Below are 23,889 nucleotides of genomic sequence, written 5' to 3' on the forward strand. Positions count from 1 at the left end.
CTGGATGCATGTTTTGTCAACTTTGAAAAGAGATACTTTCAAAAACATATGAATCATCCAGAAACAGAAAATGGAACTGTGAAATATTAGGTGTGAGAAAATTATCATCCCAGTACCCCAATTATCATCCCAGTACCCCAAAAATGCCACCTGAAATTCATTAACAAATATGAACACATGCACTGGTTTCAATTATTTCAGATAAACAACAAATTCTTTTTTTTGCAATGGGCGTGATGAGAAACCAAAAGAGTTTGTGCAGATCACCAGGTCCAAGACAACTGTCCATCAACTAACTTATTACAGTGGTAGAGATTCTCATCTAATCTGAAATTACTATTTTTAGTGCCAAGTATTTAATGCATAGTTGCTTTTGTCAGCTGAGTATTATCTAATTTTAAGCTACAGAAACCATGCCCATTTCAGTTTTTAAAAGATGGCAGTTTTACCCAGGATACCTGTTTTTCCTCCTTACAAGCAGTGCTCAAACCAAGAAATTCTGAGTGGGAAGTGTAACAGAAGAGAGATTTTTGTCTCAAGTAGCAACTATATAGTCTGAAAAACTGTTATATTCCTCTTTTCTTCCTCACACACATTTTTGACAAACTAAGAAATTTGTTTCCATTAACATTTAATGTTTTCAAGCTTTTATGCCAAACATTTTCATTTTCAGGCAACAACAGGCAGGACAGTATTTAATTCTTCTAACATTTGGGTCATAAAAACCTTATTCTTACCAGGAACAGGAAACCATAGCTGCATTGCCTAATTTTTCAACATTCTATGCTACTATACATTGCCAGTATTTTATAAGGCTTAAATGTTTTCAGAGGGAAAATATGGTGATGATTTAACACAGTCTTCCAAAGTGATGCTAAAGAAAGAACTGGTCAGGAATGTGAAAGTCAATGGCAGCCTTAGCTGTAGGAGATCATGAATCTTAAGATCCTGAGAAAAGCAATCAAGACTAATAGCAAAATTGCAGTCCTGCATTTGAGGAAACACTTCTGTTTGTTCAGAAAGCTAGTTGGTGTGACCCTTTGAAAGGGCCACCCTGAAACATGAGGGAGCCCTGGAGAACTGGTTGATATTCAAGGTCAACCTCTTCAAATTACAAGAATGGCCCAGCATTTTGACATGCAGCAGGTGTGGAAGACGCCAATACACATCAACAGAGTACTCCTAACTGAGCTCCAAGACAAAAGAAGCACACACAAGGTAGAAGAGGAAGAAGCTAACAGGAAGAATACAGAAACATTGCCTAGGGGCACATACACAGAATTACCAAACCAAAGATCATTTGGAATTGCAGCTAGCAAGGAATGTGAAAGGCCAAGAAAGGCTTCCATAGGTATATGAGAGCAAGCTGAGGGAACTGAATACTTCCATCTATTCTGCACTTACAGGGCTCTGCTCTTGTTTGGGTTCCCCACAGACATACCTGAGTTCAGCTGTAGGAAAAGAAAGCTAAGGTGGGAATCTTACTGCTCTCTTTACCTACCTAAAATAGGAGGGTGTATGTAAGATGAGGGCAGACTGTCCTTCAGGCTGCACAAGAGAAGGACAGGAGGCTACCGACAAATTGCCATGTGGGAAATAAGGATACTAGAAAAAAAATAATCAGTGAAAGTGGTCAAACACTGGAAAAGGGTGTCCAGAGCCTGTGTAGTATCCATCCATAGAGATTATCAAGGCTCAACGAACCAAGACCTTGGGCAACCTCAGGTAACTATGAAGGTAGCCCTGTTCGGAGCTGGGCATTTGAGCAGATGACCTCCAGTGGTCCTTTCCAAAATAAATTTTTCTGTGATTCCATAACATGTACCCACAAGAGCACATTACTTTTGGCACATCCTTTTTCAACTTACTAATTTTATTTAACAGACACATACGTTGGAAAGCAATGAACCTTTCAAAATAAATGATGATTCAAATTAACTTTGATATTACTGATTTCTAAAACCCCTTACTGTGCTACCACAGTATCCTCACACTTTCTCCCCCGTTGTCACTGGGATTTCTGCTCCGTGTTTCTGCTCCTCTCTTTCTCCCTAAAGCATCAATATAAAGTCTAGGAATGAAAATATGTAAATAAATTAAAGAATAAATAATAGTAAAAATGTGCTTCAAGCCCTTAAGCATTACTAAATACACAGGAAGCAGACAGATGGAATTAAAATGCAGTATACACATAGTCAGTGTACAAAGGACTGCCGTAATTTAAAGATCTTATGCATGCTTAATACTTATCTAAGAATGAAGACTATAGCCAATCCCTATAAAAAAAACAGTGTTAATATATTTACATATAAATATATATGTATGTAAAGTGTATGTAAATACAAAGAACCAAAGACGAAATGCAGACCACAAAAAAGCTGATGTAAAACACAAACCTATTTTGAAGTCAATGTTGTGGAACTCTCATGTAAGTAGCCCACCAAATCCAGTATCTAGAAAAAAGATCCTGAAAGACAGCTGCACAAAGAGCACGTGTTCTGAGATTCTCCCATCAGTAGATACACAGCATGTTCTGAACCAGGACAAACCCAAGAAAACTCAGCGAGTCAATCATTCTTTTTGTGCACCAGTGGTAAATAACATAATTCTATCGAGTGCTAATCAACATTTCAGCAGTACTTAATACTTTGTTATATATAGTTCAAGTCACTCAGCAAAGCCAGGGACATAAAAATTGCCATTAAAAAAAAATCTAGTCAAGAGGCACTCTGTGACTAAACTTCAGCTTGTGAACATTGAAAGTGAGAAACCACTGCATTTAAAAACAAGGTGTCTGCAGTTCTACAAAATGTGCTATTACACCTGATGTGTGTTACAATTTGTTTACATGTTACTTTTTATAGCCAGTTTCAAGCTGAGGCACTTTATCTTTCCTTAGATAAGTGAAATGAATTAATTACTATCAAATCCTAGACATATTTATGCTTTTTGTCATAACAGTAATTTACGTGTCTTCTCAAAGACAGAACCTGTAGAACTCTGAATATAAAAATAGTTGACTACATTGTCTGAAAGCTTAAAAGCTCAACTAATTCAAATTATTCCTTAATTTTATAGTAGCTTGTTAAACCCAAACAGCTTCTTTCTCTGCACTAAATACGCTTCCCTGCCTCACAGCAACAAGCATCACCTTGCCTTCAGTACATTAGAGACATCTAAATCCAAAAGTTTTGAAGTTAAACCACTAGAAGATCAACACGCACACACACACACAAGATCAACACCACCAGCTTACATCCTGTATCATGCCTTCTACACAAAAAGCAGGAGGTAATTTGCATAGGACTCTGAAACCACTTATTTTTCATAGAAGAAAATTCATTACCACTCAGGGTATTTTCCACTGCAAAGGTGAAATTTTTAATGGAGAGTCAGGTCGGTTACATTCTAAGCACTTTACAAAGTAAATTCAAAACAGGTTACATTTAATTACAACATAACATGTAATTCCTCACTGCCTTCATCTAAGCAGGAGCAAAATTAAACAGGAAAAGAGAAAGGAAAGACGATCTATACATCCTGTTAGATGGAAAGCAGGCTTCAATACAATTGTACTCACTTTCAACTAACTCTAAATTCATCAGTGTTTTCATAATATAAAGTCAAAAGTAAGCTGATCTGAAAAAAACCTTTAACCAAAGCACTACCCTGCTGCACTTCATTGCACAGGAAGCCCAGAATGCTTGCAATGTGTTTAACACATACCCAAGTGGATGTGTTTAGGTAAGCCCCCTTCATATGAAGTTTCCTACAAAATCTCAGATACCCGGACATCCCATGCGGCCATGATAAAATGAGAAAGGAACAGCCTAATTTCAAGATAGCAGCAGTATCATCTTCTCTCTGTTCAGTTATACTCACCTGGTGCTTCATGTTTGGTTTTTTTTCACAACTACTATATAAATACTTTTATGCCAGGACTGGATTTCTGTGTGTTGAATAATATCTCAGTAAGAACCTCTGGGTTCCTCAGCAAAAATAGGCATATCTGACAGCCATGTTCCAAATTATATGATAGAGTATGCAATTAAAAACTGGGCAGCATACTGACTGCATTCCGATTATAACTAAGCCATCAAATTCAAGACGACTTCCTTTAAAAATTAAAAAGACATTTTCATTAAAATATATTCTTCCTATCCTTCACTAGCATAGCAGCACAGTTAACAACAGGCACGCCAACTGCTCTAACTTCTATTTATACAGTAAAGCACAGGCATTGGCATGCACCAGAATTAAACTAAGAAAAGGGCTCCAACTGCTACAACTTATTACCTATGTAACGTTTTCTTCCACCTATAATGCCACTGAGCTCAAACACAGTTATGCATCAGAAGACTTCAGTCAGTCATTACTGGGAAGACTTCTGAGTATCTGAGTTGCAAGCACAATACCACAGCTAAACAGAATAGAATTACTTGCAGCCTAAGAATTTCACAAAGCAGCCAATTAAATGCACAAGGTAATAAGACTAGGATTATAACAAAAAAAATTATTCGTAACAGGATAATAAGCTAATGAGATTGCTCTTGAACGAAGTATCAAAATTTGGGCTACTTCTTGAACCAATGGTGCACAGAAACTCCAGCTATTTTCTCTGACATTGTCAGTAACAAAAAAGCCCACCCACCACTGTCAATACCTCAGCACATTACAACACCTCACACCCTAAAAAAAACCCCTGCCATCACTATCTTGCATTTTTCTTGGGATTGTGAGAAAACAGCATAAAGGTCAGGGAAAGCAAACTTCACTTGCATTCTTACAGGTGGCTCCTCCAGACTAAAGCTGAAGAGCAGGTGAGTGGTGGCACATAGGACCTTTCAGTGCCTTTGCAGAATAGAACACTTCAGTTCCCACACCTCTGAAGCCAACATTTTTCAGCAGTATGCAGTCACTTCTATTTAAAAACAAAATAATACCTTGCGTTTACTGCTTATACACCGCAAACTGAAAATCAGAAGAAATACAGGATAATTGAACTACATGGGAAAGGCAGAATTGAGTAATATCCTCTCATTTTTGTAAGATATGCAGCTACTGCAAAGAATTCAAAAGAAAAAAAAAATCCTGAAGGCTCAACTAAGTAATACTACATTAAAGCAAGCTTAGAATGATTTGCCAATTATATGGTCAAAAGTAAGAAGCTACAGTCAAAATCTGTCTTTTTTGTATCATAACCTATTTTCCAAATGTATTAAGAAAAAATAATCTTTAATGTGAACTCGCAATCATTCAACCAAGATTCAGCAAATTCTAAACCCACACACTTGATTTGTCATCTATTTGGCTGCTAAATTTGACTCTTTCAGAGTGATGTGTTACCTTATTATTATTTTTAAAAAGATTTCTCTTGGGATTGCACAGCAAAGGAATGAGTATGTAGCCTATCTTACACAGGAAGGAGAGATTTTTATCCTTAAAAACAGGAGGTTCGCCCACATGATCACCTGGGACAAACTTGGCCAGTGTAAGCAGGCTAGAAGGTTATAGGAGCCTGGGAATGTTTAACATCAAGAAAGTAATTACAGCCCAGCAAGATCAGAAGGAATTACACAGGAAATGTGAACAGTAACCCTTTCATGCCAAAAAAATCATGAAAAAGTGAGCTCTCAGCTGCCAAACTATGAGACTGTACAAACCAATTGCAAAATGTAGGAATGGAAAAAGCACTATATATTACTAGGCTATAAATTCCCAATGATGTGATAAAGCTCTACTTCCAAGAAAAGAACAAAACCTCTGGTCTTTCTTCTTGCCATGTACATGCAGTATAATTAAAGCCCAGAAGAAACATGAAAACATTTCAAACACCATGTAAGAATGGTCAGCTGCCTCTTCTGAATTTTTTCTTTGAATTTTATGCTGACCAAACAGTCTCCTCCCTAGAAGGTGGTCAAACATCTTGTTCTTATTTAGTCATGGGAAACTTCCTTCCAAAATAAATACTACATTATCCAAGCAAGAATGCTAACTCTCTCAGTTATCTATTCCATAAAAACGAATCTCCCAAATTCTGAAATAAACCCCACAGCTCAACAGAATGGGCTCAAGCTACCCTATGTATTTGTTGGTGAAGCAATTTCTATTTTCTAGGGACACAAGGGAATTTGAGTAATCTGACTGTAGTTCAATCTAGTTACAAAGCCTTCAAGTGCCATTTTGGAAAATGAACAGTGATCATACATGCATGCTCTTCACATAGACTGGGAACCATTTTAATGAAGCAAAAGACTTTTTTAAGCTCCCCACTAACGAAAATTGTATTCCTTTATATCTACCAACAGACAATGCTGCAAAGTATTAGCACAAAACCTTGATCAGACAAGAGATGAGCAGTAAAGCAATCAAAGACTAGTGTTTTTATTAATTTGTTGATTAAAACTATGATTAATATATTCTCATTATAGTAAACAAAAGTAGCAAGCTCTCCTAAAATGAGTATTAGTGTATATTTGATCTACCCAGAAATGAGATAGAAAGATACTTTTATGATTAAAAAAATTCAGTAAATTATCTTATTTATCTAAACAACATGCAGAACAGCGTCATCACACATTGCATTTCCAGTGCATCTCCATACCAGCACGTTAGCTTCTTTTTTTCTACCTTGTAACTCAGATGTTACTCTCTACCTTCCTTTACTACCAAAGTCTTCCTTTTCTCATCTGTTCTGTGGGATTCTATTTTATTTCCTTTTCCTTGCCTTCACATCTAAGACGGGCCTTTGCCATCACTAACGCCACATGCACAACCAAATCCTGCATGACTGAAGTCTATTCAGCTACCTGCTCAGGGGAATCGCTTAAAAAATAAAATCGAGGAGGAAAAAAGAAAATAAAATACAAAAGAAGCACATAAGAATTTCAAGCATGGGCATGCAAACAGGGCAGATACAGTGCTATAAAGAAGTAACAATCAAGAAGGCCAAAAAGTCACTGCTGACACTATGGCCTGCACAAATAACTCTAACTCCCATTCTTCAGGAGATAAAACTGAAATATGAAACAATTCTATTTTCTATTATTTTACTGAGATGTAGGCTGAAAAGAGACAAGCACCATGACCTCATTCTGGAGACAAAGGCAAAGTTCATTTTTCTCCTGCACTAAACTTAATCCCACTTCTAAGGGTTGGTGATTTGCAAAAACAAACTGAACTAACTCTCCCAGTCAACACACGTTCTTCTGAGATTAAAGTCACTCTTCCTAAATTTGTCTGTCTCCACAGCAGATTAAATATTCAGCGGTACAATATCCGTACGAGATGTTAGCCAAAAAAACCTGCAATAGTAGATGAGCCACTAAATTCAACAGCTATAAACTCGACACAAATCTATCCACAGCACATAACGTTTGTTGATTAGTCAGAAAAATATTTCCATATTGTTGCAAGATATTCTGTCTTCAAAGGACTTGTACATGTAAAGCAAAAATACTTCCAGTGATACTGCTCCTGCTTTTTCAGTGAGCTACCTTTCTTTCAGCAATGTGAACTGACCGGTCTGAAGTCTGTTAGAAGCCACGAACTAACTACAAGGACTCTTACGATGCAAACAAGTTGATGGCAACAGCACTGGGAAGTGTTTCCTGTACCTCCCAAGTGTAGGCAACATGTCAGAAGCTGAGCGTTCCTTTCAATACATAAAATTCTGATTCATCTGCTGGACCCTGAAGCAGCACTATAGCCCACAATAGTGTGCACCGCTAATATAAGATTCTTTTGCAAATCAACAACATTTTCCACCTGACCACATCTGCTCTTTACAGAACCTCTTTAGAATTTGTATCTGAAAGCTAGTAATGTAACAGTACTAGTAATGTTTTTTAATGGAGAGGTTGCTAGCATTCGTCTTATTTCCAGAAAGAAATACAATTAACTTTAAAAACTTGAATGTAAAGAATGTCATATTCTGGGCCTTTGAACTCACTTTATAATGAAAAAGTGAATTCCAAAGATACTAGTTTTGAAAATTATTAAGTTTCTAAATACAATTATTTGTAATACAACTAGATTTCAACAGAAATTTAAAACTTCCTCTTTTGGGGGCATCTACAGTCAGTCAACTCAACACATGTTAATATTTCCCCACAGTCTCTTCCTAACTGCAAGTATATACACTAAACATTTTCCTCTTCCTAATATAAAGAGCTTTCTAAATATAAATGCCAAACACTTAATTATCAGATAACTACACCATTCACAGACAAGTATTGGAGGGAGACGCTCCTAAAGAAAACCTGAAACTCTTTGTAAAAGCACTGTAAGACCTGGGCTACTTAGCCTGTCCTATTTCCCTGATAAGACAGGGCAGTTGCAATAGTATATAGGTACAGCCACTATCCAAATGATGATGATTCTTTTACTTTTTGTTTTCTAGGGGGAAGATGCTTTGCAAACTGTTAGATATCACCATCAAGCCATTACTCTGTTTCCTTAGCTTGCATTTTTGATGGTCCAATTAAAGCCCATTACTCCACAACTTCTGTCAAAAACATTTTAGAGTTCTTGACTTTTTTTGCTTTTTTCTGAAATGAACAGCTTCCTGAAACAGGAAGAGACATATGCAGAACAAACCAATTCTATAGCCAGGAGTTTCCATCGACTTAGTTAGCAGCATTCTTAGTCTAAGGAATTTTTGTGCTTCTCAAAAGTTGATCAGCTAAATCTTTCAAAGATACCTGCATTTCTGTAAGTGCAGTTTAAAAGCAAAAAAGAAAAAGTTCACTCTACTTTAATCTTGAACATGAAAATAAGCTTGTGTGTCTCAAAATTGAAAAAAATTTTCACTTTCCAATGAATATCAATATTACATACCAAGTGTTTGAAGATTTTTAGATGCAAAACACCTTCAAAAAGGTTTCAAAACTTCTACAGTGAATTAGATCAATTACACCTTAATAATATAGAATCATAGAATGGTTTGGGTTGGAAGGGACCCTAAAGATCATCTTGTTCCAAACCCCCTGCCACAGGCAGCGATACCTTCCACTAGACCAGGTTGCTCAAAGCCTCATCCAAAGTGGCTTTGAACACTTCCAGGGATGGGGCATCTACAGCCTCTCTGGGCAACATTATCTCAAACCAGCTCTCGCAATATACAGCTATCTTCACAGCATGCTACTACATAAATGTAGGTTTAATACTTGCATGAAACCATGGAAAAAAAAAAAAAAGCAAAACCCAACAAAACAACCAGGTATGACCCTTGCAGATCTTGATCTAGCCTAAATGGAATCTACAATTTCTTGCTTCTTTTAAAGTGAAATCTTACCAAGTAAAAGAAACCTTACAAATATTTATGACTAAATGATCTAGAATAAAGTCTTTACATACGGAATCCATAATTTACCAGTTTTTCTAACATTTTTTACATAGTCACAAAGTCTTTCAGACACTGCAGTAAACAAAGGAATTTGACAGCCAGGTGAAAAATACCTGGAAGAAATTAAGTACAGGATAGACATAAATGATGCTAATCAAACACACCAAACTCTGTCACAGTGTCAGCATCTCACCTTAAGCAAAAGAATATGCCCTAAAATGTTCAGAAGTGCAAAATCCTGCACTGGACTTACTCACTGTCTGAATAACCCTCACAGCAGCTGTTGATCAAACCTGTCTTCCTTTACATTTAGGAATTCAAAAAGGCTTCACCCAGTCCTCTTGGAGCAGCTCTGACCACAATTATTCCCAGGCTTGTTATTTTCAAGCCACTGAAATTAGCTACCTAACCAAGAAACTCAACATGCTACAGCTAACAGGCAAGCTAGTTTGTCCTGTTTTCTTGCAGCAGTGCATTTGCATTGTTCATCAGCAAAAAATATGGGAAGATTTGTTCTCAAATCTGGATAGCATACTCCAATCATGACATTGCAAGCCTTGAGGAGAACAGAGCACATAACATTACATACCTTACACATATGATGCCTTTGACAACTCAGCACACTATACTAATTGCTTTTTTAAAAAAAGTCAGACTTTTTTATTATATTCTGATTAAGTGCACAATAAGTTACATTCCTTCTATTTCAAATCCCATCTCTCCAGAAAATGGTAAGACCTACTACAATCACCACTAGAATATGAAGGAGGCAAGGAGGCCAAAGCAAGAGGCAACATGGTTTTCTAAAACACTAATACAAGATTAGGAGCATCATCTCAAGGAAACGCAGAAGACTTATTACTATCCTTCCCTCCAGATTATTGTACGAGTAACACTTTTTCATCACAGGAAAAAAAAAATTCCTCAGGCTCCAAGTACATCATTATACGTGTAAGACAACAGAGAATTGGCACAACTTTCAAATATAGCAACCTGCAATCAAAATTACTGCAAATTACATCACATTTATGTTTTTATAATCTATAAACTATACTGTGGCAATATATATTCTTGAAGTGCAGGTAGATGATGAGTGAAAAAAAGAAAAAAAAGTGAGAAAGATAACCAAAAAATCATTCTACTAACTAACAAATTACACAAGGTGTTTTCAGAAATGGCCCCTTAATCAAGGCAAAGATAAAATACTTCCAGCCTTAAAAAAAAAAAAAAAAAAAAAAAGAGCAAGCAGCCACTAACTTTTGAAGCATTCTGCTCATTACAAAAGTGAAAAGAAATAAACCAAAGCAACAAACTTCTCCAGGATCCCACATACATCTGGCACCCACCTGCTTATGCAAAGACTGGCAACATGTAGTGGTGGCTTTTAAATGCATATTTTTCAAATAGCGACAATCCCCAAATAGCAAAGCTTACTTTTCAGATGTTCCAATGTTTTAATGTTTAAAAGCTGACCATTATTTTAGGCTTATCATCCCTGACAGAGTACCTCTCAGTTACTGAAGTTTTTCTGCCTTGACAAGGGAAGTCCATTTTTAAGATTCATACAGAGAAAATGTTTCAGTATAAATCATGGCTATTCTAAGACAGGAAAACATCCCACAGGTCACTAAGCTACCATCTTTCAGGCAAGTTCTCCATAATTAAGGTATCAATTATAATTTCACAGGCATATTTTATTTTATAAGTAAACTCTGTTTCTACAATTTGAGCTGTGGGAAAGAATGCCTGCGTCAAAGCACCAACCCTTGCAGCATGGCAAGTTTTGAACTGAATGCCAACTCTAAATATTAGAATATGGATTCTAGCAGGGAAAAAATAGGAGGAAGATTTCCCTCTCACCCCCCAAGTTCCCACAAGCCTTCTGAATCTTTTTATTCCTGTCACGGCACCTCCCTGACATCTGCTCTTTGCTGCTCTAGAGCCAAATACAACAAATTTAAGTCAATCTGTTGCTAAACACACCAAAAGTAAAAACTGCAGCCTCCATTAAATGGAGTGAAAAAGGACATTTCAGTGTGAATAAGCAAAAGCTGATTCTGTAGTCTTTTCCTGCTGAACAGTGCTTTTGATGCTTTTATCACAGAGTTTTGTGTTTGAGTTCGATACTGAAAGCAAACAGTTTCTAGGACTTGAACCATGCCAAGAGAAAAGACTGGCAGAGCGACAAGCATGCTCATTTAATTAAGATACCCCCACTGCTATTTTCTATGACTTTCTACGACTTTTTACATACTTGCTGGAAGTTGGCTGGAAGACACATAAGGCCAGTGTTAGCTCATCTCACTCTCCTTAAATATTCCATCGCTCTAGGTACAGAACAAACTTGTGTACTGACTTTGATTAAATTACTGCAGGAACACCTACTTAATGCATGAGCCCAGGCAACAGAAAAATCAAAGCTGAAGACAACAGTGTCTCACTAGTGGCAAGTCACAAAAACAACGGCCCTACATAATTTCTCTCCAAGTTGATGAGGACCCCAATGTTACTCCTGAAAACTTCTTCCCCACTTACAAGAAAAACAAAGTAAATCATTGGATTTTACCAAGAGAACTAGAGAGTACGTAGTAGATATTTCACCTAGGTATAACCTAACAGTGATAGAGAACAAATTAGTGAGACTCTATAACCATTTCTGCTGTAAAGAAACCAGGGACAAACTTAATTCCTTTACTCCCACCATCAATACATAGGTTTTAGATAAGCTTTATTAAAAACAATGATGGAAAAAAAAAATCTTATAAATGACAAAAAGCTGAGGGATTATATTATTTCAGGAAAAAAGGTAACCTGAGCCTGTGTAAATATTCTTGCACTCTAAATTATCCAATTTGTTAGAATTTTCCAAAATTAAAATTATCACTAGACTGCAGAGCTCACTGTCTTATCAATTTATTAAGAAATATATCTCTTCTCAAGTTTCCTTTCTCCATCTGCCACCCTAATTTCACAGAATGTCCCCTTACTCTTACAGCATGAACCAACAGAACAAAAGCTCTTGAATTACTTTACTCAAACCATTCATCATTCTGTGTACCTGTGTTATGTTTCATCATATTAATTGCCTTTCAAAGGCTAAACAATCTAACTTTTTTTTTTTCAATTGCTCTTTACACAAGCAAACTTCCATCCCCATGGATCACTCTTTTAGCCTTTTCTCTGAACCTCCTCTCCTCTATACCTTCCTTTTTAGAGGAGGCATCCAGCACCACATACACTGTGAGGGCATGCTATATGACAGTAAGATACTGATTTTTACCATAGCATTTTATTCCCCATGCTAATCTCCATCACACTTTGTTTACTCTGATTGCAAGTACAAACACAGATATCAGAAGTTAACACAGCTCTGAGAAACAAAATTCTTAACACACAGCCCCCTACTTTGAATATATGACACTATGAACATGTGAAGACTTATCATTTCGGGCCAGGTAGTCTTTGCTTTTTTTATCCTTCAGCATAATTTCTTCCTCATATCTCACCTATTACAGTACACAGATCTTTGTCATATGCCCATCAGGATATTCTCCCAAAAAGAAAATCACTGGTTTACAAGAGAACATAAACACAGATTAAGCAAAAGTAACTGCCCTAAACTGCAGATATGTGGACTTTTCACCTTTAGGCCTTCAATGAGGCACCAAGTATACTTCGGTGCAAGAGCAAGTCTGTAATGTAATACAGCAAACTTGCCCTTTGAAAAATTAAGACTTTAATAGAAAACATAACACATGTATATATGGAAGACAAGAACATTCTACATCCCACTTGCCCTACAAGAACTACGGAAAACATAACATACCTGAATTAACCTACTAAAATATCATAAAATATGACAGATACTGTATCAGCCCTTAAGGCATACATATCCAGCCAAAACTAGACAAAAGTTTCCAAGAATTAGGTGCATTTGAAGATCTGACATCACAACTGCCTATCGTTATTTTTCTCTGGAAGCTAAAAAACGAAGAGAATCAAAAGTATAAGATTTTTTTTTTCCTCAATCATGAACAGTATTGTAAAGTTTGTTTAATATTGCCATTTAGGGAAAAACATAATAGAGTGAGTGACCCAACTCTCTGTTCTTAAACACTCTGCTAAAAGAACAAACTATTTGTGAAAATAACAAAAACCAGCTGAAGGCATTTGGGTGGTCTCAGTTTCAGTCCTGTAATACAGAACAGTCCCTTCTTTCTAAATCCAATACCAATTTGTTTTCCTTCCTCAATAAAGCCTCAAAATGTGTTGATAACAACAGCAATAAAACCCACTGAACATCCGTATTATTAATATAGGACATTTTACTAGTAGACTGATAACTTCAAAGTGCTTGATTCACCATACACAGAGCACACTTATATACACACAACAGCACTATGTGGGTTTTTATAGACTGAACCTTTTTGATTCCCTAAGACTATTTTGGGGGTTCATACACTTATACCTTTAGAACAGTACCTATCATTAGCGGTGACTGATGTTGGACTGAATGCCAATATTTAAACTTCACTGCCTTGCTTCCTAAAAACATGAACCTTACTTCTTCACCACCTCTTCGGTTTCAACTGAGCTGAGCAAGACGAAGAACTGTCAGAAGCTCATGTCTTGGTGTATGTAGCACTACTTCATTAACCCAGCAGCCTGATATAAATCTGAGACTACAAGCACGCACAGAAAATTGGCAGACTGGTTAAGCTCACTTAGGGAGGCTAACCAGTCAAGAGCAGCCAAAAAAACACCAAAATGAAGTTTTGTATCATCACTATTTAAAATCAATGACATGCAGAAGACTGAAGCATGCTCAAAACTATACAAATCAGTAACAGGAACATCCCTATTTTCTATGGCTCACCCAAAAGAACCACAAACATATATATAAAGAAAAGTGAAGTGGCAAAGAAGCACGGGTACAACAGAAATTAACTACATCAGTCTAAGCTGTAATTTGTCACTATGCATCATTTTCAGAATGTTGTTCCTAGGGACAACAAAGGGGACAAAAGGGAAAGGTCCTTAGAAGAGAAGAAAGAGTCCCTTGCAATTGTCCCTTATAAAAGATGAATAATGCACCAAAAAGTAAGACGACACACCTTTAAGGGCTTGTTTGGTTTGGTTTCTGCTTTTGTGTCAGGTAAAACCACTAAATATTTCCTACAGACATTTCAACCTTCAGTTACTGGTAACACAGGACTCCACGCAGAAGATTGAGTATGGAAACATTGCTCTGACTGATCTGCCAGCCAAACTCAAAACAGCAAAAATTCTCCAGGAAACTATAACTTAGAAGCCACATAATATCTCATACCAATTTCACTGATAGGTCCTAGTGAGTCTGCCAGGAGTGGTTTTTTTACCCCACAACTCCTATACCTATCAAACAAATTTTCCGAGCTGCTTTTCCATCTCTTTTACCCCTGCTACTCCCGGCAAACACCCAAGCAAGCAACAAGAATACTCCTGCCTGCCTCAATACTAAGCCTGTTCTGGTATCAGGACGCTGGCTAGCCTCCCTTCAGGCAAGGCTTTCAGTACTGTATGCCCTTCAAAAAGAAGCAAGAAAGAACCAATGATAAAAAGAATAGTTCACAGTTTACGTGAGGAAACAGTTCTCTCCTAAAATGGTAAAAGACTAAAGTGACAAACCAAAGATGGTGTCTCCTTAATTTATGCACTTCCATATCCTTGTTTAATACACAGTACTACCACAGTTAGGTTTATGGTGTTTTGGTTACATTTTTTACATTAATTGCAAAGAATTATCAGATTAAGATGTATTGCTCCACAAACCATGATAACATTTCCTACAACATTTAATTACACTATAAATACCCACAAAATCAGTCCTTTAAAAAAATATAATGCTAGAATACTACTTACACTAGGTTTAATCAGCTTATTAAGGACAAACCGATACCTGCAAACATAGTACTGTAATAAGTCAAAGACACACTTAATTAGCAAATATCACATGAAGAATAGGATGGTTTGTGTTTTCATGAAAGGTGACAGGACCAATAGTAATACAGAGCAAACACAATACAAAGAAGTCAGCATTCTCCAAATGCCATTTTAAGCTGACAGTAAGAACTTCTTTGTTACACCAACAAGAGAAAGCATGGAATCAAAAAATTATCACGACTTTTTATTTTCAAAATATTAAAAAAAAAAAATCATTAAAGAACTACATTTGTATATATTATTTTTAATCATTACATTGTGAGGAAGTTTGCATTTCATTCAACTTTGGTAACAACAACATGCAAATACACTTCATGAGAAAGTGCTCAACTATTATTCAAGCATCACGGTTCTCTTATTTGCCAATGTTAGTCTTGTAAAAATATATGTGCGTGTTTTAAATTTTGTTTAAAGAGATCTTTTTAAGTAAAAACCTGTTCTGGATCTCTGTAAGTGAATTATAATGATAACATGAAGCATTAAGTCTAAGCAAATAAGGACAAAATCTTAACTTGACTATAGATGAGGATGAGTATCAAAACATCTTTTACTGCTGCTGAACCACTAATACCTTTCATGGAAATTCTGAAAACAATTAGTTTCATTGGAGTACACCTCCACTATAGTACACCCTCAATGATGTTAAAGAATTTAAAACAAACAAACCAACAAACAGCAACTCAAACACAGAGACAAAAATTGTCCTCCCAAGAAGGGAAGTACATAGATGGCAACTGAATCTTTTTCTTCCCTGATCACATTTTAACCAGAACACTGAAAAGAGGATTCCGAAACACTTTGTGGTAATTTCTCAGTCCAGGTTTACAAAAGAAAGAGCATACAAACCTTAGAGAAAGGACACACTGAAAAGCTTCCATTAAAAGGGTGCAAAATTAAAATGCGTCAGCTACCTAAGGCTGTCTGCATCTACTCATGTAACCTGTGCTAAACCGGTAGCAGCTTACCACAATGAAAGTAGGTAAGCTACCTACATCTACCACTGAAAAGAACCCTAGCTTACTGTATGTCATTTCTTTGTGTTCAGACAGACATAGACTCACAAACTAAAATATTCTGCAAGGATATTAACCATATTCTTTCAACATACCCACCTTATACATCCTGCTGCTGCTACGGCCAGTAAAATATTTCATCCATCTTAATTCCTATTTCAAGGAAAACAAAAAACAGAAAGTCCCAATATCTCAGGAAATGTATTTAGCAAAGGACAGAAAACTACATTAAAGAGGCATACATTTTAGAAAGTGGTAAACAAACAAGAATTGTACTACAACATGTTTACCCTCAATACAACAAGAGGCATCTCCTCTGAGGCTTACCATACATGAACAGTATGGTTCAGATTAGAAATTGCAATAATAAATACTTGAATAAATATGGCTAAAATAACTCATAAAGTTCACCTATTCCTGATTTTACCGTGTACTTTTAAAACTCTGTGAGTTTCTATAATTGTAACTGCACTAATATTTTCAGCCAACTTCAGATCAAAGTTGTACTTTCACCATTTGACCATTTCACCTTGACTGGACAACATTTACCTCATTAGGTGCAAATAAATACATGAAACCCTCACCAGCTTCATATAAACATTTAAAACATTAAGCCAGTTCCATAAATAACATATTACCTCTGCACACAAAAATCCTTGAAACACCCCAAGTCACAGATGAAGAACACTCCGTCTAATGCAGCATAATCATGGAACCTGTACGTCAAAAACATACGTATGAAAATCACTATATATATCTAAAGTTTCATGTGAGAAAGAAATACTTCACCATATGCCGTCACTGTTGTTGCTAGTTCTGATATTCCCACAAATTAGATGTAGGGGATACGTAGGAAACTAGTATTTCCTTCATGAATGCTTTGAAAAATATTTTAATCACAAAATTCTAGTTACTCCACAATGTGTTACTTTAACAGCCTGCCCAAAAGTTAAAAACATTTGAACCACACCATAGTGCTAGTTTTCTTCTGATCCTCCAGTTATCATTACCCAACAATATTTTTTAAACACTAAGAACATTATATCAGATCATCACAAAAAATATTTTTAACATACACCATGACTGTCATAAGCTTTTTTCCTTCCTTTTCCTTTCTGACTTTTGACAAACTTTAAGTTTGAAAAAATCCAATTCTTCTAGCTACTGAAGCAGAAAAAAATATGCACTCATCCCTGAAATATGTATTTTGCTTTGCATAAAAATAACTTCCAGAAAATTAACTTAAACTAGTACTAAAAATAACTAGCTACAATAAGGTCAGACAAAAAAAAAAAAAGAAAAAAGAAAAAAGAAGCAGCTCAGTATTTTGGTTGCTGAATGGCCCTGTGGAAAAAAAACAAAAAACTGCACACAGAAACTACTGTGATCCAAGGGAGAGGTGCATTTATCTTATGTTATCGTCCTCCTTTCTTTTTATTATGGAATAATAATATGAAAAACTATTTTTAATAGCATATTACAGGTTCAAATAAATCAGTACAAGCAAATTCAAGACCACAATTTCTAAACTAAGCCAGCTAAACTACACAGTATTTAAGGGCTAGGCTGTTGACTGAGGCTTCAACACAAACAATAAAATGCTTCAACAAGATATAGTTAACATGGAGAAAAAGAAAGGAACTGAGCACAGGGCAGTATGAACCAAAAAGAAAAAAACTGCCAATAAAAGGTAAGATGCATCACGTCAATTTTAATTCAGGCATAGAACTAGGCAAGTCTTTTAATAAAGCGTGACTTTCGGACAAAACAAATTTAACAAGTCAGTCTCTCACATTGTTTCATGTCCGCCACGCTGCAGACATTACAGCAGTCTTTCCAAAACTCTCTTACGCTGCTTTCAGACACTTCCCTCCTTATTTTGCCAATGCCAGTCACATCAGATCACTGAAGACCTTGGGATATATTCTTTATTTCATTATTACCAACACATAAAGTTCTAACGGATTCAGGAGCCGGCAGGCCTCAGCACGGTTCACGCCCAAACACGACACCCATCTCTTGCCATCCGCTTCTGCGGCCACCGAAGGAACGAAAACCCTTCAGCTCCCAGGTTCCTCCCATAACCTCAGGAGCCCGAGAGGACTGCACGTCGTGTTTGTACTTTTATGGAAGCAGCAGCAAGGTTTACGAAACGGGGCTCAGGTCTCGGAGTCAGGAGCTCCGCACGCAGCCCTGACTCACGCTGGCAGGGGGATTTCACGGGAGCGTCACGAAACCGGAGGGCACCTACCGCCACCCCTCACGCAGGCAGGCGACGTTTTACGGCCACGTGTACCGAAAGAAGTGTAAGTGAGCGGCAGGACTAACTTTCGCGACTGGCAGGAGCCAGTAACATAGAGCCTTTCCGCAGACCTTTATTATAACGTCGCGCCTGAGCTCACGCCCTCCCGCTTCCTCTGCGTTCGCGGGGGCAGACACCACCTACGACGGGACCCCCGGCTGCCCGCACTCTGCTCACGCAGCGCCGGGCGCCCGCCTCAGCGGCCCGCCCGGCCCAGCGCCGCAGGCGCCCCGCGGGCCGCGCTCCGCCGCTCGGAGGCGAGCGGGCCCCGCACAGCGCCTCGGCGGCCCGCGGGCGCGCTGCCAGCCGCCGCCGCTGCAGGGGGGCGAGCCCTCCCTCCGCCGGCCGGCGGCGCGGCGCGGCACGGCACGGCCCAGCTACGGGCTCGGGACCCGCTTTCCCGTGACGGGGCGAGTCGAGGGCCTCGGGGGCGCGGGGCGCCGGCGGCAGGGCCCGCCGAGGGACCCCCTGGGGCTCGCCGGGGGCCGGGCCGGGCCGAGGCGCCCACCTCCGCCCGGTGCTGCCGCCGGGAGCCGCTGCCCCGCCGCCGCCGCCTCCTACTTCCCGGCCGCCGGCGGGGCGGACCTCCCCAGCCCCGCGCCGCCGCCCGGCTCCGCTGGCCCGGGGGCGGGGGAAGGAGGGAGCGGGTGCGGCCGCGCCCCGCGCCGTCCCCGGCGTCGCTCGCTCGCCCGCCCGCCCCCACCCACCCCGGGCCGCGGCCGCCGCCGCCGCGGCGGGAAGGGAACTTACAAACGCGCCCCTCTGCGTGCCTGCGTCACCCCTCCGCGACGTCACGGCGACGGCGCGGTGTGGCGTCACACCCCGCGGGAAGGCCGTGTGGGCGGCCTGCCTCCCCCCCTCCGCCCCGGCCGCCCGCGGCGCAGGCGCAGTGCCACCGCCGGCCGAGGGGTGTTGGCGGGAAAGCGGCGGCCGCTGCTGCGGGGCTGGGGAGGGGCAGCGGGGACGGCGGGCCGCGCCCGGGGCTTAGCCTCGCAGCCCCCGGGACGCAGGGTTACATGGCGGACTCCCCCAGGCACCGCGCGGCTTGAAGCGAGGCCTTCCCTTTCCAAGCAGCCCTCGGTGTGGGGGGAGCCGGGCTCCCAGCCGGCCCCACGACAGGCTGTCGTCATGCTGCGGGTTAGGGCCCGTGGCATTGGGGATTGTGGGGAGGCAGGTTAGAAAAAGGAGTCTCTGGAAAGTACAGGAGTTGTTCTGGGAAATGGGCGTGAGGGACCGGCGAGCACCGGCTCAGAGGGGAGCACAGCCGGCTGAATACGAGCCAGCGGTGTGCCCAGGTGGCCAACGGCATCCTGGCCTGCATCAGAAATGGTGTGGCCAGCAGGAGCAGGGAGGTGGTTGTCCCCCTGTACTCGGCACTGGTGAGGCCGCACCTCGAGTACTGTGTTCAGTTTTGGGCCCCTCACTGCAGGGAAGACATTGAGGTGCTGGAGTGTGTCCAGAGAAGGGCAACGAAGCTGGTGAGGGGCCTGGAGAACAAGTCCTATGCGGAGCGGCTGAGGGAGCTGGGGCTGTTTAGTCTGGAGAAAAGGAGGCTGAGGGGAGACCTTATCGCTCTCTACAACTGCCTGAAGGGGGGTTGTAGTGAGGTGGGTGCTGGTCTCTTCTGTCAGGTGGCTGGAGATAGGACGAGAAGAAATGGCCTCGGGTTGCGCCAGGGGAGGTTTAGATTAGATATTATGGAGCAGATCATTTTGAGTTCCATCGCATGGCACATACAGGACAACCAGGTGATCAGGCCCAGTCAGCATGGGTTTATGAAAGGCAGGTCCTGCTTGACCAACCTGATCTCCTTCTATGACAAGGTGACCTGCTTAGTGGATGAGGGAAGGGCTGTAGATGTTGTCTGCCTGGACTTTAGTAAAGCCTTTGACACTGTTTCCCACAGCATTCTCCTGGGGAAACTGGCTGCTTATGGCTTGGGTGGGCATATGCTTCGCTGGGTAAAAAACTGGCTGGATGGCCAGGCCCAAAGAGTTGTGGTGAATCAAGTTAAATCCAGCTGGCAGCCGGTCACCAGTGGTGTTCCCCAGGGCTCAGTACTGGGGCCAGTTCTGTTTAATATCTTTATTAATGATCTGGACGAGGGGATCAAGTACACCCTCGGTAAGTTTGCAGATGACACCAAGCTGGGTGGGAGTCTTGATCTGCCGAAGGCTAGGAAGGTTCTACAGAGGCATCTGGACAGGCTGGATCGATGGGCCAAGGCCAACTGTATGAGGTTCAACAAGGCCAAGTGCCAGGTCCTGCACTTGGGTCACAACAACCCCATGCAACGCTACAGGCTTGGGGAAGAGTGGCTGGAAAGCTGCCTGGCCAAAAAGGACCTGGGGATGTTGGTTGACAGCTGGCTGAATATGAGCCGGCAGTGTGCCCAGGTGGTCTCTTTTCCCAAGTAACAAGTGATAGGATGAGAGGAAATGGCCTCAAGTTGCTCCAGGAGAGGTTTAGATTGGATATTAGGAAAAATTTGTTCACTGAATGGGTTGTCAAGCACTGGAACGGACTGCCCAGGGAAGTGGTTGAGTTTAAATCCCTGGAGGTATTTAAAAGATGTAGATGTGCTGCTTAGGGACACAGTTTAGTGGTGGACTTGGCAGTGTTAGGTTAATGGTTGGACTTGATGATCTTAAGGGTCCTTTCCAACCTAAATGATTCAATGATTCTATGAAAGAGGAAAAATAAAAGTGTGACAAAAATAGGATAATACAGGATTTAAAGGAAGGCTGAAGGGAGAAGCAAGTTGGGCAGGAGGGAGGTGAGAAGGTGCAGAAGAAAGAAGGGAAGTGTAGAATATGTAGGTGAGAAAAGAGAAGGGAAGCATAACATTCATCTAACCATCTGTTCTTCAACAAAGATGATCCTTGTGGGGAAGAAAAGGACTTCTGCCTGCACAGCTTCAAAGATTATTGGGCATTGCGGCCACCTCCTTTTCCAGTGTCATCCTGTGATGCAGGACTGTCTCCATCTTCGCAGCCTCCTCACTCATATGTGCTCTGCCAGGACACCCCTGTCTCCTGTAAGGCCACACTCAGCACAGCTGTTCTGTTGTGCCATAGCCCTTTGCTGGAAAAAGGGGATGACAGGGACACCTCAGCCACTGCTGGAATAAAGAATCTGTGAAGTAGCATTGGCACAGCTCCTGGGAAGAGGGAACAAGGGAAAGTGGGAAAATAGGGTTAGGCTAAGTGTTTGATTCTGATGTCTTTTGCTGTTGTGCTTAGAATCATGATGCTGCTGTGGTATTAAGTCCAAAAGCACCAAAAATGGCAAAAATAGAGGTCAGTGTGGGAGAAGATACAAGGAATATGGAATGCCTTCCAAATATCCACATTTCTCTATATATACCTCTACATATACCTACAGCTGAAATTTGAACTATGTAGGTTTACACAGTATGCTAACAATTAGAAATATATTTTAAGTATATGTGTAGTTTTCTGAAAATCTGTTCCTGCAGCTCACTGCAAAGTGACAGCTAAGGAAGAGATCCTGAGTCTTTGGCCCTGAAAACTGTTTTTCCAGTGTAGCCAAACAATAAAAAGAAATTAAAAGTTTAGGCTCTTTTTGAACTCAGTTTTCATGAAAATATATGTGAATTAGAATTAGTTATTTTGAACATAAACACAATTTTATTAATACAGTAACTTCATCCTGGCAAATGAAATGTGAGGTGATAAAACAGGCAGGCTGGCTCAAACTCATTTCAGAACCAAGGTACATTTATGATACGATACTGTCCTTCAGTCATGTGTTCCATTTGGAGGCTCTGTATCTGAAATAGCTGTTCCTGTGCTCAGAATACTTCATTTAAAAATAATTTACAATTTCAGCAGGAACTGAAGTTTAAAAATAAACTTTCTTCACCTTTTTGTGCCTACTAATGCTGAAGTGGTTCGCAGTTACAGAACCTCTACAATACAATGAATTTGAAGGTGAATCCTCCAAGTGGTCTTAAATAATTATAATTCCTTTTGAAATCATACAAATCTTAACTGTTGCTTAAGCAAAACTATTACTATATTCAGTATGTGTACTGCCTTTCTGAACTACAAACGAGGCATAATGAGTATACAATGGTTCTTGATATATTACATGCCACTTGGAGAAACACAAAGTATTCATTCTGATGTGCAAATGTGTTTGTGCCTTTACCAGCTATTAGTTTTCGTTTAAAAATATAATGAAATACTATGATGGATTTATCTGTTGCTGGTGAAAAAGTATAGACTGCTTTCAGTATTCACAGGAAAGATCAGTTATTCTAATAGAGAGTATATTAATTTTCCTCAAACCTCATTCACGATAAACTATAGAAACTTTGTAGCAGCGGTAATTAATGTCAATCTGGAATATCAAGTTTTAAAACAATTCTGGGAAAAATAATTCATTGTAAGTTGTTGAAGGTAACATTTTGTGTGGAGTAGCACCTCAACATCCTAGGTTATGATATTCAGAAGTACAGTTTCTTGAATATTTTACGGAAAAGTGTATCAGTGATCTCAATTCTATTTTACAGGCTTTTGTGAATGACTTTTTCTTGAAAGCAAAGTGATAGAATGAGTTTATACTTGAATTGAAAGTAAGCAGAAGTTAGTAACCAATAAACAATCAATACAATAGAATAAAATGAAAGCTACAATACCTGATGAAGTTATTACTTTCTCTTTTTACAACCTACAATGGACAAAGAGATACTGTTTTAAAGATTGCATTGGTAATGATTTAGAATAAATATTATGTAGAGAACATTCTTCCTCCATCATCTGTAAATTATAAGAGTGGTAGTGGACTATCACATAGAATAAACTGGAGAATATACCTACATGATTAAGAATTTTGTGATGTACAGTATTAACGTGCACTACTTACAATTAGTATTAGTAGTTTAGGGTAATAAACTGGCTAAAAAAATTTCATAGTATTAAAGCCCACATTAATTTTTTCATATTTAGCAATGTAGTATATTTTCAGAATTAAATCAATAGAGGTGTTTGCACAGTAATGCTTTTGCCATATATCAGCGCAAGTGGAAATGCCAATACATTGTAATAAAGGGGTGAACCACTGTCTTCTGTAGCGCTTTGAACAGAAGCCTTTATGGGGAGAGCAGCTTGAACAGACAACTGTAATACTTCCCTCCCTCACATAATCTGTGAAGTTTTAGAACATTAATCGTTAGTCTGCTATTCTCTCTTGCACTTTATTGTACATGGTGGAATTTTATA

The 23,889-nt window shown here is 39.6% G+C and overlaps 1 protein-coding gene across 11 annotated transcripts in view; it reads right to left on the bottom strand.

The window, feature by feature from the left end:
* Positions 1 to 19,517, bottom strand: part of ZNF438 (zinc finger protein 438) — a 54,688-nt gene extending 35,171 nt beyond the window's left edge. For 4 of the 11 annotated variants that reach the window (XM_069778064.1, XM_069778055.1, XM_069778063.1 and 1 more), the window contains exons 1-3: positions 19,394 to 19,517; positions 16,980 to 17,057; positions 16,441 to 16,494 (exon numbers count right to left, since the gene is read on the bottom strand). The gene's annotated coding sequence lies outside the window, so the exon portion shown is untranslated. The other 7 variants (XM_069778047.1, XM_069778044.1, XM_069778057.1 and 4 more) reach the window with 7 other exon arrangements.
* Between the last annotated feature and the right edge of the window lie 4,372 nt (positions 19,518 to 23,889).

Source organism: Haliaeetus albicilla, chromosome 2 (genome assembly GCF_947461875.1).
Source record: "Haliaeetus albicilla chromosome 2, bHalAlb1.1, whole genome shotgun sequence".
In the NCBI taxonomy this organism is placed as follows: Eukaryota; Metazoa; Chordata; class Aves; order Accipitriformes; family Accipitridae; genus Haliaeetus; species Haliaeetus albicilla.